This window comes from Talpa occidentalis, unplaced genomic scaffold (assembly GCF_014898055.3).
Source record: "Talpa occidentalis isolate TD23 unplaced genomic scaffold, MPIMG_talOcc4v2.1 talOcc4.10, whole genome shotgun sequence".
NCBI lineage: Eukaryota > Metazoa > Chordata > Mammalia > Eulipotyphla > Talpidae > Talpa > Talpa occidentalis.
The window spans coordinates 32,342,965-32,360,092 of NW_023600993.1; the positions used below are offsets into that span (position 1 = coordinate 32,342,965).

Here is a 17,128-nt window from a genome sequence, read left to right on the forward strand (position 1 = left end):
GAAACCAGTTTCATCTTTTCACACCTTCTTTAAAAAAATCCCCACCGTCAACTCTTTTTTCTGCTGCTAGGAGAGATTTTCAATTTAAGACTCTAACTGATTTCTGGTCCAACCCATTGCCAACATTATTCTGCTAGACTCTCACTTGGGCATATTTCTTTTGAGTCTTTTTTTTTGGGTTCTTTTTAGAGAAAAGGTAAGAATCAAAATGTAACTATTTAGCACACAACCAAGTACATTTAGCGCCAAGTCCAAGTACATGGACCTCGTGCAAATGAGCTTAGAGCAGAGCAGCAGTTTCCCGGAAACAAGAGAGGACCCTGGGGAAGTGTATTTCAAACCTGCTAATCTCAATACAGATATTCCTGTGGGCATTACAGTTATTTTGAAAGAATACAAAGAAACAAAAATAAAAATCACCTTTCTGAGATCAAAACTTCAGAGGGCAAAAGTTCAAGGGAGTACTTACTTTTAATGTTAAAAGGGAAGATGGATTGTGAGTAAAATCAAGAGCGATGATTAAAATGCAAAAGCTCAGATAACCCAGAAGAGCTTTGGTTTGCTGACTGTTGTTTTTTCCGACGCAGAAGTCCATCAAACATCTCTGCCTTATTCCTAAAAGATTTTTTTTTTTAACTGGCTGCTAGATTAAGACAATCAACATTTACTACAGCGTCAACCTGTACAGAGGAGGGAGCAAGATGCTTTTTAAAAGGCCTATAAGTAGATGGACCCTGACATGAGTGTATTTGTAAGGGTGTGTGTGTGTGTGTGTGTGTGTGTGTGTGTGTGTGTGCGTGTTCATGCCTGCTTATTTGTTGATACAAGGAAGAAAAAAGCCACAGAAGACCCTAGGTGAGACCATAGCAGGCACTACTTTACTGAAAATTAAAGCATACCCTGGTTTGAGGTTGACGACTTTCATACATTTCACCAATGACATTTCTCAGTGTAACTTACGGGAAAGAAATGTAGGTATAGAAGCTGAAAGCTGTGAGAGACGTTCACACCATTTATTACAGACATGTTTTAGGGACAACTGAAGTCCAAAGAGTAGCAAGTATAAACATAAATTCCATGTGACCAGCTATGCACTTCTGGTAGTAAGTTCATTTATTTGTTCACCAAATGTATGTTAAGACCTGACAGATATGTCAAACACCATCTTAGGCCCCAAGGTCACAAAGGTAAAGAAAACAGCTATGGTCTTTGCTCTTGTGAGGTAAAGTGAGCCCGAAAGCTGATGTGGTTCTTAAAAGTTTGCTCTTCCTTTGAAGAAACTTGCAGACTAACCTTAGCCTTTGCACCCTCCATTTGGAGCTGCTAGGGATACATGGAGTAGCCTCTGATGAAGGGGAAGGAGGCATGGTCAGGCCTGCAGAGAGGAGCTGGGGCTCTGGCTTCTCAGATGGATCTCCTCCCCAGGGAAGGAACCGGGAAAGACAAGGGGCCGAATCACAGGGCAAACCACAAGACGTTGAAGAGTGGGGCTCCACATTCACACCCTCCTCAACAGTTGCTTAGAAACAACAATGCTTAGCCTCGTCATCATTTCTCCTGCAAAGCATGGTGGGTAAACCATGATTTAGTGAAGTGAACAGCCTGAGGCTCTGAGCCTCTTGTGTCTGCACTCTGTTATGTGAGAAAGAAAGAGAAGCTGGACTGGGTTCTTGATATGGTTAGGAACAAGAATTTAATAATGCCTGTGGTTTGAAAGCATCTTAACTGTGGGTCAATCGACTAGCTCTTGACGCTGAATCTGAGTTTACAGGTGCTGCCTTAGTACAACATACTCCCAAGCCCCTGGCCACCAGTGAGGATCCTTATCCTCATCTTGCCGCCTTCCTTCAGGGCACACTTGGAATTCGCCCACATCTTGAAGATGAAGAGAGAACACAAATGTGAACAATGAACAAAATAATTTATTAGATTATCTTGTCATTGTTCTCTTAGAAAATAATGTTTCCTCTTTCCAAAATGTGTGAAGGTTATATTTGGAACCACTCTTGTTTTGATACTTTGGTTTAAATAACTCAGTTTGGAGATGTGCTGTTATCTGAGGAGAATAATATTTCCATGGGAACCAAGAATAACACAATCAAAACATAGCCATTGAACATATCAAAATTCTTTCGCCCATAATGATATTCAAAGAGAAAAAGCCAAAAAAATTTATTATCATCGAGGCAACTAGTATTCACTCCTTATTTTTGAAACCATGTCATTAATGTGAAGTATCCTTGATGTCTGTCTATTTGAACCCTATAATTCCAGCTGACAAAATAAAGCTCTATTTTATGGAAGAATGCCAGCTAGATGTAGAAAGATAGTAAAATTAGAAGGATGACAACTTAGAAAATCATAATCTTCCAACTCCTCATGACAATGTAGATCCAAGCTAGAGCTATCATCATCTGTTAAGCTATTGGGTGATTCTTTGATGGGACCTGGATGGCCACTTGGAACCAAAGTAACACCCCAACAGCAGGAGAAAACACAACAAATGGATCAGAGTACCACCACTCTAACCTACTGTTCGGTCTTCCATCAGACATGGCGACACATGCAGATGGTAAGCGCTGATATCACAGCACCACCTTGGATAAAATCTAGCAGAACTCTTCAATTATGAGTGCAAATTGATTGGTCATAGGGGGGTGGCTAGAGAAAATTATGGGATGTCCATACCTGAAATATTATGAGGAAATTAGCCATTAAGATTTGGATTTAATTTAACTTGTGGGTTGATATCTACTAACATGAAAACATGTTGTAAGGCATGCACCTATATTACAATAGAGTCCCAATTTTATGTAAGTGTATATGACTTAGCCCCTGTAAATGACTTAGATAATCCTGAGAGAAGAATAAAGAGGTGCATTTAATGCAGTCCTAGTAACACTAGGACTGAAAATGGGAGAGAAAAACTAGACATAAAGGAAAAAGTCAAAAATAGTAGCATTCACCAAGCATGGATCAATTTATGGTCTATTTGAAACAGAAGAGTAGTTTCTGGTAGCACAAGGGCAGATGTGCTATGTTTTCTGACATGATAAAAATAAAATCATAGTTTTACTCAGCCCCAAAGCTGAAAGTTGAAGAGTTTAGGCCCTTTTGCCTTTCTTAGAATGACTAACCATGAGCGCGTTCCTGACTGCTGAGAACCAGACCAGATGGTAGTCCAGAAATGGCAATTCTCTGACAAACACAAAGTGAGCATTACTGCCACATGATGCAAAGCTGTTTGACCTCAGTGGCCATCCACCACATTCTATCTCACTCCAGCAAGGGCCGCCAAGCCCACTGTGGTGCCAAGTGACCTGGATCAGCAGGAAGAAGCACAGCCCTTCTTCAGGCCGCCTTTGCTTAGGTTTGAGAAGAGAAAGGAACTTCATCAAGAGTCTCACTAATGTAAGACATGAAAGCAAGCTGCCTCTTTCATAGGACAGATAAATAAAATTGTAATCACATTAAAAACACTTTTCCCTCCTTATTATAGGATAGGATATTCAGCGACAAATTGAAAGATAGACGGAGAGCTGTATGCATGGACAAGGAAAGACCCTCGGGCTTCCCTGTGCAGTGCGTGAAGTCAGAACAGAGCACCAGGCATCACAGAACCCACTCACACACACATACAGCGAAGACAAGACTGGATGAACACACGTCACTCTTTTAATGAGTAATATGTAGGAGTAAGTAGGTAAGGAACGGAATAGAAGGGAACTTGAATTTCACTTACTGTACATAATTCTAAATTTTATATTTTTAAAATTTTTTTTAATTGGTGTTTGTTTGTTTTTAAGATTTATTTATTTATTTATGCAAGCACTGGGTACAGTCAGAAGCGAGGGAGGGTGAGAGAATTCACCAGAGCCAGAGCGGGGAGCAGAGCAGGCAGAAGGACCCAAGTACACTGCTGAGGGGAGCAGCGGGCGGCAGGAGAGGTCTGCGCGCCACTTGGGACCCTCCTCCGGTGGCTGGGGAGCAGCTGGGGATCGAACCGGCGCTGCAGAGGCTGCGGGCAGCTTCACAACCCAGCGCTCAACCGCTGCGCCATTGGGACCCATAATTCTAAATTTAATTTTTTTTTTTTTACAGCAGCAGATATTTGTTTATTTCTCGTGTTGGTTTTTAGAACAGAGGAAAGATGAACTCATACCCTCCTGGTAGAAATGAGACAGCCACTTGAAAGCAGGTAGGCATTTCGTCAAAAGTTAAACATAGAGTTACTGTGTGACCAGCCATCCTACTGCAGGGTGTTTACCCAAGAGGAAAGGAAATAGATGTATGCACAAAGGCACAAATGTTTCTAGAAGCACGATGTGTAATTGTTCTGAACTGGAAGAGACCAAAATGCTCACCAGCCTGGGAATGGACAACATCCGGGTGGACGGTCCTGTCATTGAATCCTCTTCAGCGGCGTTGGTACCCTATGGGGACGAAACTCAAAATAAAGGTGCTGAGTGACAGGCCAGACCAAAAAAAGGATATACTGTGTATTTCCATTTGGTATAAACTTCTAGAAATGTAAAGGAATCTACAGAAGGCAGATTGGTGATTAAATGAAGAGTGGGAGGGGGAAATGTGGCCTGAGGAAACTTCTGGGGGTGATGGATAGGCTCACTCTCTCTCCTCCCTGTGGCGATGGCCTCACTCTCTCACAATTTGGAGTGTATACTATATCCAGTGTATGTAGCTGTATGTTTTAAATGGGTGCAGTTTGTGGCATGCTAATCACAGCTCAATAAATCTGTAAAAAAAAAAAAATAATGCTTAAATTTAGAGTAAGGCTGAAGGTGGAAAGTAAACAGAACCCTGAGTCCTTAAGACAACTGCTAAGATTCAGGGGTCTTTTCTTCCAAGACTGTGAGCTCCAGAGGGCCAAGTCTGCCTCATTCACCTGCTCTATTCCCAGCTCCATGTCAGCAAAGTCTGTGTTCATGAACTATTTTGAATAAATGAATGTGTAAATAGCCTACTACCTTATTTCATATGGCATCATTACAACATTTTTATGTCACTAAGAATTCTTTGAAAATTTATTTATGGCTGCACACAGTCTTTGATTTCAGAGTTGGGGTTTTTGACAGTTTTCTGATACAATCCACAGTGCTGTGATATTCAGCTTTGCATGTCAATCTTAGGGTATAGCATAGAAGACTTGTGTGTATCCCAGGGTAATTCCAAGACAGTTCTTTCAACCCAATTAAGCAGATGAACAACTTAATTTTATATTGCTCAGATAAAAATGAGTGTTAACGTTTCCATTTTTAAAATTCATTTGCTAATTCATTTCTCTTTTCCTCAGTTCCTCTTTTGTAAAATGGGAGTAACAAAGGCATCCACCTCTCAAGATGGTTGTGAGGACTGAGGGTGGTGCAGAAACAGAGCCAATGACAACATGGCACAGAGTTGCTATGATAGGCACTTATGGTCATTCTTGTGACAAAATGGTCCATGGCTCTGTCTTGAAGAATCTTCTGGATGGGTTGGAATGAAATGGGGTCTGTCGTTACAGCACAGCTGTTTAGCACCTCTTTAGAGTGCTTATTATAGTCAAAGAGAAATGTTGGCCCCAGCAGAACAAATTCCAAATTTTGGTTCTGGACAGCTTGGTGATCAGAAGGATTCAGGGAAGCAATTTTCTTTTGAGTGGATTTTCCCCAGATTTCCACTGAATTTCAGGGTTGAGTAAGTGAAACTTAGTTGAAACCACTAGCTTTGTAGCGTTATGGTAGCAAACCATAAATCATTTTAGTTTTTAAGAAGCTCTGTAAACCTTAGAAAATCAGATGACTCTTGACAGGCTATTTAGTTAACAGTTTTGCAGATTATTTTTAGTTACGTTCTGGTTCCAGATTTAGCAGAAATGTTTAATGAGTAAAACACACATACACATCTGCACACACACACAGAATTTTTGCTTGTCTGAGATTAATAAAGAGAAGATGCATATATAAATACATATTTACTCAGAATATCTACAAATATGTCCTTATTGAAAAGACAACCTCCCATTTTGTAGCTGCGGAAACTGAAACTTAATGAAATGGAGTGACTTCCTCAAGCCTCCACTTAGAAAATGGTGACGGGGTTAAATCCAGTTTTCTCTGAATCCAAAGTAAGTGATAGTTCATATACAGGAAAGCAGTAGTAACAGCCATGTTGCATTGTCTCTGCACACCACACTTCACAAAGCAATTTGGGCCCCTGATTTCGGGCCCTGACCACCTTCCTCTGTTCACATGGCTAGTTTGATGCAGGGCATCTTTTCGCATCCTCCAGACTAGGAGACCAGCCTGTGCCCTGGCCTCCTACTACTCAGAGTGTGCTTTGGCTGGGAAGCCAGGCCACGCCCTGGAAGCCTGTTAGAAATGCAGGTGCTCAGACTCCAACCAGACCTGCAGACTCAGATCCAGATTTTAACAAGAACTTGGGTGACATGTAGGCCCATTCAAGCTTGAAAAGTCCTACCATCAAATGTCAGAGCAGAGATCCAGAGTCATTGAGAAGAGACACAGGGTCCCCCAGGCCAGAGACCTTGTGTAACAGACTTGTTACGGAGCAGCCCCGATATAAAACGGGTTGCCTGGCTGTGGGTCCTCACCCGCGCGCTTAAAAAGGGACATCCTTTTCCCCCTAACAGACTGAAGACCTAGAGAGACCTTGTGTGCATTGAAACAGGCTGGTCAGACAGGGGGAAGAGAAAAAGAGGCGTCAAACAGAGGTGATTACTGAGAGCAATCCCAGCTTTGCTCAGGGATGGAGGGCTCTGGCTAAAGGCCAGTCCTGCTGAGCAAGGGCTGCATCGGCACCCACTGCTGGCCCTGCACATTGGCGTGGGCACCCTTGGGATAACAGACTGCAATCCATTTTTATCGGTCAGACTTCCTGAGGACCTTCCTAGAGACAGGGCACATGAGACGCCATGTCTGCTTTGTGTCAGTTTAAAGCTCCCTTTCATTTACAAATCACATTTGTTTACTCTTTTTTGTTTCTCTTGGAGAATGCAGTCAATGTCGCAAATGAAGTAAGTAGTTGGTTGTCACCCTGTGCCCATAATTCTATCCTCCCCTGCCTAGGCTGAAGCATAACAATAAGAAGGAGACATCCTCTGCTTCACCTCTGATCTTTAAGAAAATGTGGCCAACTCTTAGGCTACATTGTCATATTGTGAACGAGCCCCGCCTTTGCAGCAGGTGGCTGGGAGCAGTGTGGGTTACCTCTGGGGTGTGGGGCAGGAGGACTGCACTGAGGTGGTAGGGAATAAAGAGCCCAAGAAAGCTTGGATTGGTCTCTTTCTGGAGCCTTAAAATCCGCATCTCATACCATCTTACACCAGTGAGAATGGCACATATTAAAAAAACTAGCAACAACAAATGTTGGCGAGGGTGTGGAGAAAAAGGAACTCTTCTGCACTGTTGGTGGGAGTGCAAACTGGTCCAACCACTGTGGAAAGCTGTGTGGAGATTTCTGGACCTACTAAACATAGAGCTTCCATATGATCCAGCAATTCCACTCCTAGGTATTTACCCAAAGGACACAGAAACATCAATTCCAAAGAACACCTGCACCCCTATGTTTATAGCAGCACTGCTCACAATAGCTAAGCTTTGGAAACAACCCAAATGCCCAAAAATAGATGACTGGATCAAGAAGATGTGGTACATATATACCATGGAATATTACTCAGCATTCAAAAAAGATAAACACATGCAATTTGCAGCAACATGGATGGCGCTGGAAGGGATCATGCTCAGCAAAATAAGCCAAAAAGAAAAAGAAAAATACCGGATGGTCTCACTCATAGCAGGAATCTAGAAAACTTAAATAAGGGACCAGGAAAATGAATAACTATAAGAAAGTGAAAATCAAAATCAACAAAAAACTATGAACCAGAGACACTTTTAGGGGGGCAGGGGCGGGAGGGGAGGGATTGGGGTCAGAATGGGGGCGCTGCAATTGAATGGGGAATATAACAATAAAATTTATTATCTAATAAAAAAAAAATCCGCATCTCATTGGAATAAAAGGAGATTAAGTCTATCTGATGCAAAGAGGGGAAGTCACCCTAAAGTCTGGGAAAACCAAAGATGACATCATCCCATCTTCTTCTAACCTCTTGCCTAAAACCATTTTCTGAAGGTTTGTAATTTGGCTGCTCTAGTGGGTCCATCCATGGAGGTGGGGGAGTGGTGGTGGAATTACACTAACAAGAGAACTTGAATCCCCAAGTGACATTTGGATTTTATGTTTTCTTCCAAACCTTGGTGTCTTCCCGTTATACCACACGCCTCATTAAGTGGGGTGTAAATCAAGACATGGTTATAAAGATGTTCCTAAGAGGACTCTGTCAGATCGGCAACTTTCTGGGCCTCCCACTCTCTCCCCAGTGCTTGCTCTGAGGCTCACGCCAGGGGGACGAGCAGGGTCATATGTCTCGAGGATGCTTAGGGCCCACGCGGGGAGAAGTGTGGTTTGAGGTCAGGAAGCCAGGTACCTGGTTGTCAGGCTACACCCCCAGATCCAGGCACCACCACCAAATCTGGTGTTTTGGCAGCTCTGAAATTATGAGTTGACAATCAGATGGCACGGAAGTCTGGAAACGAAGTTATCAGTTAATCAGAAAGGCCCGCTTGCATGTGGTTTAGACATCCTGAAAGTTAGCACAGTGTGGCAAAGGGTGGAAATTGCTATGCCCAGGATGAGTGATGGGGTGTGTGTGTGTGTTTGTGGTTGAACACAAGAGAAACTATCTTTGTTCTTGACTATCGGATGAACAATGAGAGATTTTAACAAATGAGATGATTTTATAATAATGTGATCACACATATGTGTATAAACACAAAGTTAACCGATTTTTTATGCTATTCAACTGATAGGAACACTTATTAGAATCCTTAAGCCTGTAATATCAATTACACAATGATGCAATATTTTCTTGCATACACTCTCATAGTAAAATACTCAGTGATTACAGGCAGAGCAAAACTTATCTTTGACCATGGCCCACCAACCCCGGACATCTACCCAAGGTAAGCAGTGTGGTCAATGAAATGTGGAAAAAATTTTTGAGCATGGCCAGACCCAAGTCATATCAAATAACACATATAATTTAAAATAACACCCATATGTCACAGAAGCAGAAACGACATGCTATACAGCCTGGCCTGCAAGGAGCAGTTCTGGGGCAGGAGGTGGACTTTGCTACCTCTGCTCAGGGTGTGCGCAGCCTCTGGAACAGCTGTTGCCATGCAGGCACTGATGCCTTTTGTTGTAAAAGTGAAAATCTTTGGATTTTTTTCTCTTAGTGAAAAAGGTACCAAGGTAAGTTTTTTTTGTGAAAGCAAAGTGGTGTAACGTGAACTTTCGAAACTGGAGGTGGGGGTTGGGGGGTGGAGAATGCCAGTATCATCCTTTATGAAATCATTGTCTTATTGGCAAATGCGTAAGTGGTTTTCCAATTCCAACACAAGGGTCTTCGTGGCAATGCAGTCTGGAAGGCATGCATGACTGTGCTCTAAAAGAGATAGCATTGTGGGATAGCACGACCTTTCTATGTTAACACCCCTGTCACCATCTACTCCCCAGGTGGCTGAACCGTCTCTGGCACTCAGGCTTGGGAGAGTATCAAGCTCCTCACTGCAAAGCCCAATATGCATCCTTTGCTGTGAATTATATAGCAATAAAAACTGGATTTGACATTAAAAAAAAGCCCAATATTCATCTCTGGAAGGTTGCCTATTCAAACTTTGAAAATATTTAAGCTGTATTTTCCTAATTGCTAGTTAGAGCATCTTTTCAGATGTTTTTTCTCCCCCTTATCTGCAAACCTCCTCTTCGTATTTTTGCACATTTTAAAATTTGGGTTACTGGTCTTTTTCTTTTGAGTTTGTAGAAGAACTTTTCGAAAAGAAACTGTGATAGGCAAGCCGCAATAGACATGAAAGCCATAAAAGCATCTGTTTGCATAGAAACACACGGAGAAAAAAAAAAGCCTGTGGGGTGTGAGTGTGTGTTTTTCCATAGCGTGACTTTAACACCCACACAGCTTCAGTAAATGAATTGAAGCCCCCAAAGCTGGCAGCGGCGAAGATGAAAGGCAAAGCGAAGTGAGGCTTAGTGAAATGCTCAAGAATGAGACAGGCGATTTCAGCAACAGCTGAAATCTGGCCTCATGGGCCGCAGAAGCTTCACTTGCACCCCCATGGTCCACTCATTCCTATAGAAATCTGCCCTATGGTGAGAGCCTGGGATCTGAGCTCATGCTTATGAGTTGCTCCCTGAAGGAAGTGATGTAAGTCTGTGGTCCTCATCTGGGGTTATCTGGGGGGCTCATCATGCCCTGGCAGTGACACAGGTGGCAGCGAGGAGTGTCATAGCTGGCAGGCTCATTGACTCACGCTCAACCGCAGGGGAGCTTATCTCCACAGGGCATCTTCCTGGGTGAACGCTGAAGTCTGGGGGCTTGAGAGAATGGGGACTTACAGGATGCAGAGGGGCCTACAAGGAAGGGCCAGGAGATTTGTCTTTTTTGTAGTTGGCCCTGAGATGTGTGTCCATTAGCCATGGATCAATTCCAAATGGGGGATGTGGTATGGATGAAAGAACTGGAGAGCTGTGGCACAATGCCTTTACTCCTTTGTTTTAAAATATGGTCTAAGGAGATTTGCTAGGGAGATGCTCCGGTCATTTTTAACAACAGATTTGGGCAGGTTGTGTTTCCATCACTTGTGAAAGTGGCTACTAAGCCAAAGTTATCACAGGAGGTGCTACGGGAGCCCTGGGGGGACCTGGGACAAACCAGCAATGGAACAGGGGGTGCTGTGATGCCCAAGGGAGCCCCTGGAGCACAACCTGGTGGGCCTATGCCCAGAGTTTCTGATTCGGGGGTCAGGGGCACCCAAGGCCAGGTGGTGCTGGTGTGGGGGACACATTGAGAATCACTGGGTTAGAGATAAGTTGCCAGAGAAACCTTTAACTGGGGAGAACAAAGATGGGGGCCAGTTAGTAGACCCTTTGCTTATGGTCTCTTCTCAGGATGCTGAGGAAGGGAATGCCAAGAGTCAGGAAACTGGAGAAATGCTCTTAGGGCAAAGGTCGCAGGTGAGGGACCAGTGTTGTTACTTTGGCACCTTTTGAGAGCAACGCCCCTTCTCCAAGAGCAACCCCAGGGAATAGCTATATAAAAATAGATCTAATGCGGGCCTCCCCTGGTGGCGCAGCGGTTGAGCGCTGGGCTGCGAAGCTGCCCGCAGCCTCTGCAGCGCCAGTAAGATGCCCGGCCACCGGACGAGGGTCCCACATGGCGCGCAGACCTCTCCTGCCGCCCGCTGCTCCCTTCAGCAGTGTATTTTGTCAGTCTGCCTGCTCTGCTCTCCGCTCTGACTCTGGTGAATTCGCTCACCCTCCCGCGTTTCTGACTGTACCTAGTGTTTGTATAAATAAATAAATAAATCTTAAAAAAAAAATAGATCTAATATCCTGTTTTACAAAAGAGGAAACTGTGGCTCCGAGACAAAGGCCACCCTGTAAGTCAATGTAGCATCAGACAGACCCACATCCAGCCCTCACCCCAGCATGCCAGTGCCCCTCCCTGATCGTGAGCTCTGAGCCGGGCCCAGTGGGACTCGTGTTTTCCTTTCTTCTACATTATGTTTATGGAGGCAAAGTCGGTTTACATCTTCATAGCGGCTCCAGGGGTTACAGGTTCAAACCACTACAAACGTATACTCTCACACCTGTCCCCAACCAGTGCCCCACAGTCCTCCACACTGGCTCTATCCTACATTGGCTCTTTTCACCCCATAGTCACCCATTGCGGGGGGGCACTATGGCCAGGGCAGGGGGTGCCCGGGTTCCACAGTAAGTGGCAGTCACCAATCTCTGTTCCATGAGCACCGCCTTTCACTCATATCCCCGTCCATTTCCAGGGTACGAGGCAGGAAGGGGACAATCAGAAATTTGGGGAGATAGTGAGAACCTTAAATCAGAAAGAGAAATGAGTTAAATGTTTAAGGCCAACAGAAAGGAACAGTCATATGCGGTGGTCACAAGTCTGGGGGCGGGGATGCTGTCCTGCAGCCTCTCCTGGAGCCCCCTGGATATAAGGCAGCAAAGGCGGAAGACAACAGTTGCTTCTCTCCCACACAACCTTGAATATGGGGGAAGGGAGGTTACAGATGTCACCAAAACATGTCAGAGAAAGAGAAAAAGAGATAACACTATCAAGCAAACTTCTTTCTTATAGGTCTTCTCTGAAACTTTGATATGCTGCTTTGTCTGTTTTGCAAAAATAATTCACCTTTTGCTGAATACCTACCACATTCAGTTGCTTTGGGGCACGTGTATTTTTTTCCAAATGTGGTTAATGTTTGAAACCGGACTGTTTTTTCTCAGATGCACCCTCGTGAGTAATCTGAAGCCTGTAATGGTGTCTTAATGCATGTTTTCTTGTGTCCAGCAGGTAGAAGCTCAATAAAAGGCCCTGAGCTCCGCAAGTGTGAGACTCGAAGAGCAAACACCGGCCGGGACCTCGGGTCAGTTGGCCCCCTGAGAAGCTCTTCTCTGGGGTGCCATTGCAGGGACTTGACCTTTTGATGTGGTTGTTTTAATGTGGCCATTTTGAAACTGAGGACATTTCAACACAGCTATTTTAATGCTGTGGAAATTTTCTAACTTTTAGAAAACATCTGCCATTGAACTTTGAGCTTTTGAAAAATGATCAGACATCAGTGCAGCATGGGGTCCTGGGTGAGGGGCCACACTATGAAAAAAACTGGGAGCAGGATGATGTTGTGGGGTGGGGGTCCATTTCTGATTTACCTTTTTTTTATATAAGAAAAGAATTAAAAGATTAATGGTCTGATTTTTAGGGTCACAAATAGCCCCCAAATTAAGGCTGTCAATAATCAAGACAGTGTGGCATTGATGTAAGAATAGACAAAAAGCTCAATGGAAAAAATAGCCAGAAAGAAACCCATGATAATACTAGCAAGCGATAATACTAGTAATCAGGAGGAAAAGCAATAGATGGAGGAAGGATAATATCTTCAGCAAATTGTACACAAACAACTGTACACACATATGCAAAAAATAAGTGAACCTGGAACTAACACCTTTTGCAAAAACAAACTTAAAATGGATTTCACACTTAAATGTGAAAGATGAAACTCTAAAACTCAAAAAGATAACATCGTAGAAAACCTAGATGGCCTCAGGTATGGTGGTGACTTTTTAGATCAAACACAAAAGGCCTTGAAAAAAAGCTCAACTTCATTCTAATGAAAAACATCCACTCTGCAGAAGACACCGTCAAGGGAATCAGAAGTCAAGTCACATACTGGAGAAGAACATTTGCAAAGGACACATCTGATAAAGGATTGTATTAAAATATAAAAGAGATCTTAAAACTCACCAATAAGGAAACAACCTACTAAAAAAATGGGTCAAGGCCATGGGAGGGCCTGGCCTCCGCCGTCTCCTGGAGCCAGTGAACTTTGGGTCCAAGATCTTCCAACCACGGGCCCAAAAGCCATGGCTTCTGAAGGATCACGTCAGTGAATATGAACACTTTAAAGAGAAATTCATGACGTCTCCTGATGATAACTTTGAAGATGCTTGTGCATCTTGATTCATCAAGAGAATATTTAGAATGCAGAATAGAAAGGCAAGGATAACACAAGAACCCCTGGAAAAGCTGGGATAGATGGAACGTCCGAGACAAAAAACTGCATTTTGAAGGGAAGAAGACCACTGGCTGTGTGTGGGCCACCGGGGACGGAGCATTTGTATTGACCAGGAACCTGACGATTATACTGAGTAGGCATGTGTCTGGGAAAAGCCCTCCATGCAATCACACAAAGTCAAAATAGAGAAAGCCAGTCTCACAGGTCGGCCGCAGAGTCAGGGAAAGAGGTCATCTGCTGAAGCTGCCCAAATTCCTCTAAAAATCTATTGTTCCTTTTTGAGTCTCGTTTTCCCCCAGTAATGAGGCTTTCTCCTAAGTCTGTGTGTGTGTGACAGTTTCTGGGGTGTTCCCTGCCAGAGGAGCTCACAATACTAGGGCCACATCTCCACCAATAAGCAGGGGTCTCTAAAGTGGCCCCTTCTCAGGGTGTCACGCTGCCTGTCTGCTAGCGGTAATTGTTAAATGTTTGTGAACGTCAGCCAGTTATACAGATACCATCAGAAAGCCATTCCGTAGCAAAATGGTTTCCTTTTGTACTTATAAATACACATGCGGCTTACTTCCTTTGGTTTTATTTATTTATTTTTTACAAGGTAGAGTACAAAGTAGGAAGTAAGAAACTCTGGTATGTTACATATTTGACGTCTTGATTTTTCTCTGGTGATCCCTGAACAACAGGTATCTTTCTCATCAAAGGATTATTTTCTGATTTGTATCAGACTGTATTTGTAAAACTAGGCGCTCAGTTTCAAAAACTCATTTATTGTGACTGAAAAATAGAATGGGGATACATTTGCAGTTTGACTTAAAAAAAAAAGTGGGTGAAAGGCCTTAGACATCTTACTATAGTCACCATAGGCAATAGCATCGGAAAAGAGATCTCTATCATATGTCATCAGACAGATGCAAATTAAAACAATAAGATACTTATCAGAATGCCCCAAATCCAGACATTGACACCACTAAATGTGCTGAGGGTGAAGACAAACAGGGCCTCTCATCCGGGGCTGGTGGAAGTACAAGGTGGCCCAGCCGATAGAGCTCAGAAATAGAAAGTGATTTGGAAGACAGTTTGGGAATTTCTCACACAACTAAGCATGTTATTGTCACATGATCCAATAGTCTCATTCCTTGGCATTTGCCCAAAAGCATTCAAAACTACAGCCACACAAAAACCTGCATGTAAATGTTGATAAATTCACAATCACCAAAACTTGGAAGCCGCCAAGGTGTCCTTCAGGAGGAGTCTGGACACATAAACTGTGGCCCAGCCTGACAATAGGGTATTTTTAACACTAGAAAGATGGAGCTAATGAACCATGAAGAGACATGGAGAAAACTTCAAAGCATATAACCAAGGGAAAGAAGCCAATCTGGAAAGGCTGCATACTGTGGGCCCAGCTACCCGATGTTCTGGAAAAGGCAAAACTACGACAGCAGTGAAAGAATCAGTGGTTGTCAGGGCTCAGCAGGGAGGGAGGGGTAAGTAAGCAGGTGGGCAGCGAGACCGCTCTGTGTGGTATGATAATGGTAGACACCGGTCCTTACACATTTGTCCCACACCACGGGATGCAGCATGGCCCTACGGTAAATGATGGCCTGTGGGTAACAGTGATGTGTCAGTGTAGATTCCGCCATTGACAGAGGATGTACGGGGACTCTCCTATCCTTCTGCTTAATTTTGCTGTGTTCTGAAAACTCTCTCAAACATTGGCCATCCCCACAGTGAAGGCTCCCTGGCAATTAGCGTGGTGCGCTCCCTCCATGTGGGTGTTGCAGAGAAGGGGGATGGAAATGCTCTGAATTCACCCCACGCCTCCCTAGAGATGGAGGTGGGAGAAGGGCCAGGGCCCGAGCCCAGGCTCCTGTGGAGGCCTAGCCCTCCGTGGCCAGTGGAAGGAACACTCCTTCCATCTGCTGCTTATGGTGGGTGGGAGCTCAGGCCAGAGGCTCCTGCCAGCAGCCACCAGGTTTGTGCCTTTTCCCCTGAAGTTTCCCGTGCAACAGCCCTCAGTCTATTAGAAATGGAAATTGGGACTTGTCATTCTCTACCTAAGCCCTTCTGTGGCTTTCCCGCACATCTCGCATTGGATCAGGACACTGGCTCAGGCCTCCAGTCCCTTCTATTTCTCTGGCTGCCCTCACACCCGCTGGTCTTCTCGTCCTTGGACATGGGCAGCCACCCTGTCAACAGTTCCCTCTGCTGGGAGTGGAGACCCCAGTCTTTATATTTATGGGAACTTGCAGTCAGTTGGCTCTTAGATGTCCCCTCTTCATGAGCTCTCCTTACCCCCGTGCTGAGGAGCTCCCAGGCTCCCCGTTCAGTTCTCTGTCAGCTCTCACCCCCACCCACTATTTCCTGCGGTCGCCCTGCCTCTCAGGTGGCTGCTGGCACATAGCAGGAGTCTGACAGGCCCAGCTGAGTGAATAACACAGGTGAGATCTTCAATGAGATAATGTGTCAGGGCAGAAGGGGTGATTTTTATCATTAATGGATGAGGTAAATAAAACCAAAAATCCTGCAACGGTCTCACGATTTGTGTGCTGTGAACACAAAACCTCAGGAGGTACAGGTGACGCTTATGTCCCTTATAAATAACTTGTGTTCTGCAAAAGTTTGCTGGCCACACAGTAAACTCTTAACTTCCCCCTCTGGCTCCAGACGTCAGTAGCTTGACCATAATCACATCAACGCTAAAGGCATTGTTATCTGCAAAACCCCACATCTTTGTCACATCAAGGTGCCCAAGACCTCCAAAATATCTCGTTCTCTTCCTCCTGCAGAGTCCCACCAACGTTCTGTGGCTATATCTCCCCCTTGCCTGTCGCTTCTATTGCTCACGCTCTCTCTGTCTGACAGTTGCCTCCTAACTGACACCCCAACCTTTGATGGTTATTCATGGTAACTCAGTTTAGCAAAAATGACTCCTTTCTCCTCGCTCTTGTCCTTCAATGGTTTCTGCTGCAAATCATAAAACACGAGGAATGTAAGATTCTACAGATATCCCAGAAAACCAGTGAAGCTAAAGGGTGCAGGGTTTTAAGCCTTCCGGGGAGGTAGGTGCTGACCTCCAAGCCCCTCTTCCCTCAAGAAGAAGAAAGTGATCCTGCCAGTTGGGCCAGATCCCTGGCTTGAATCAGAGAGTGAGCGATCCCCAGGCTCATGCTATTACCTGCTGCCAGGTGGCTCACTTTGTACTCTCAATGTCCTACAGTGGCCACTAGCCTTGTGCAGCCATGTGCATTTAAATATAAACCAATTACAATTAAGCACAATTAAAAAAATCAGTTTCTCAATCATACTAACCATAGTCTGCGTGCATTAGCTACTGTGGCTGGCGACTGCACGGATACAGAATAACCCCCATTGTAGAAAGCTTTATTAGATAGCACTGCTCCAGATTCCCAGGACTTATCCCAGTCTCATTCCCCCCA

General features: G+C 44.3%; 1 long non-coding RNA gene across 5 annotated transcripts; it reads left to right on the top strand.

Annotated features, from left to right (window-relative positions):
- Positions 1–1,547: 1,547 nt before the first annotated feature.
- LOC119252777 (uncharacterized) lies at positions 1,548–4,624 on the top strand. 5 transcript variants are annotated; one of them, XR_008553361.1, is made up of 5 exons: positions 1,548–1,569; positions 2,392–2,572; positions 3,286–3,411; positions 3,500–3,703; positions 4,102–4,624. It is a non-coding gene; the product is annotated as an uncharacterized LOC119252777 (long non-coding RNA). The 5 variants fall into 5 exon arrangements; XR_008553359.1 differs by lacking the exon at positions 1,548–1,569 and having other exon boundaries at positions 1,578–2,572; positions 4,102–4,198; positions 4,317–4,624; XR_008553360.1 differs by lacking the exon at positions 1,548–1,569 and adding an exon at positions 1,578–1,678.
- Positions 4,625–17,128: the final 12,504 nt, after the last annotated feature.